Here is a 2132-nt window from a genome sequence, read left to right as displayed (position 1 = left end):
CTATTTGTGGTATATTGGAGTACTTACAAAAGTGTTCCTCTGTCATGCTGTAGCGGACCAACTCGTGTCTCTGCACCAGCTTCCCTGTAAAAATCGTTAGACCATGTATTCTATTTGTGATATATTGGAGTACTTGCAAAAGTGTTCCTCTCTCATGCTGTAGCGGACCAACTCGTGTCTGCACCAGCTTCCCTGCAAATANGAGTACTCTTTACAAGCATGCATGGAGTAGTCGCGATTTTTGCAGGGTAGTAACCCTGTTTTTTATACCCGAGCGCACTTGTGCACAAGGGTATATTAATTTGGTCACATAACGGTTGTTTGTAACAGCCAAAACGAATCGAGATAGATATAGACAAATGTATACATAAATGATCAGGATGAAAAAAGAAATCGATTAAGCCATGTCTGTCTGTCCGTCCGTCTGTCCGTCTGTCCGTCTGTCCGTCTGTCCGTCTGCACGATAACTCGAGCAAAAATTGAGATATCTCAACGAAATTTGGTATGTAGGTTTCCCTTAATCCAAGGTAGGTTGGTATTGAAAATGGGCGAAATCGGACTTTAACCACGCCCACTTCCCATATAACGGTAATTTCCAGAAATACGAAAACTGCGATATTTTAGTAACTACTGTATATAACGGTATATTTAAGAAATGCTTGAAACTTCAATATTTCGAAATTGAAGGACGCTAATTTACGAAAAATTGATACACCCCGGCTTACCATCTAGCGGAAGGTTTCGGAAAGGTGAAAAAATATGTATTTAATACTTGCGCCGGGTATTTAATGTTCGGCTCCGCCCGAACTTAGACTTTCTTACTTGTTTTCATTTAAAAGAGACGTCCCGTAGTCCCAGCAACATCCGCAATTTTTCGGGCTTTTAGATAGTCAAAATAAAGTCGATTCTAAAGTTGGTAGGGGCTTTTTTGACAAATATTCCAGTGAAACTTATGCCAAAAAGCTGCAACTAACTTTAGTGTCGATATTATTTTGACACTGAATAGGCCCATTATTATTTAAAAACAAAAGGTGACGCCACACAGTGATACAGCCCCGTACACTTTTTGAAAAAAAAAACAGAAATTGGCGTATAGCTTAATTTTTCGTATGTTACCTTTATGGACAAAATCAAGAGTAAGGAGCAAAAGGGGCATTATCGGTTTATTTTAAAGAAAATGTGTGCACGCTGAGTTATACAAAAGTGGAAAGTAGGAAAACTAAACAAAATTTTAAGAATTAAAATGTTAAATTTACTAATTTATTCAAAAGCTCTGTTATTTAAACTGATTTCGAAATATGTAAATCTAAGCAAGCTATCAATTTTCTTAATAAAAAATTTTTCAATAACTAGGGACACTAATTTCTTTTCTTGTTTGTTAAGTGCCTCAGTTTTTTTCAGATTTTTGTTGGTTTTTTATACCCGAGCGCACTTGTGCACAAGGGTATATTAATTTTGTTCACATAACGGTTGTTTGTAACAGCCAAAACGAATCGAGATAGATATAGACAAATGTATACATAAATGATCAGGATGAAAAAAGAAATCGATTAAGCCATGTCTGTCTGTCCGTCCGTCTGTCCGTCTGTCCGTCTGTCCGTCTGTCCGTGTACACGATAACTCGAGCAAAAATTGAGATATCTCAACGAAATTTGGTATGTAGGTTTCCCTTAATCCAAGGTAGGTTGGTATTGAAAATGGGCGAAATCGGACTTTAACCACGCCCACTTCCCATATAACGGTAATTTCCAGAAATACGAAAACTGCGATATTTTAGTAACTACTGAAGATAATTCACTCAAAATTGATATTTACAATAATTTTTAGACGAAAAATAAGAATATTATAAATTTTTGGAAAATGGGCGTAGCCACGCCCACTTATGGTTACATGTGTATATCTTGGTAACCGCTGCACCAATTTCTTCCAAACTTGGCACAGTTGTTGGCCTTGGCACAGCATAAAAAATCGCCGAAACTTTTTAAAATCGGACAATAACCACGCCCACATCCCATATAACGGTAATTTAGAGAAATACAAAATCTTCGATAAATCAGTAAATATTGAAGCTAATTTATTCAAAATTGATGCTTGCAACAATTCTTTACCAAGAAATACGTTTATGGTAAAAT

The sequence above is a fragment of the Rhagoletis zephyria genome, unplaced genomic scaffold, assembly GCF_001687245.7.
Source record: "Rhagoletis zephyria isolate East Lansing unplaced genomic scaffold, Rhagoletis_zephyria_1.1 Rzeph_scaffold_01444, whole genome shotgun sequence".
NCBI lineage: Eukaryota > Metazoa > Arthropoda > Insecta > Diptera > Tephritidae > Rhagoletis > Rhagoletis zephyria.
Note: the sequence above shows the minus strand (reverse complement) of the source record.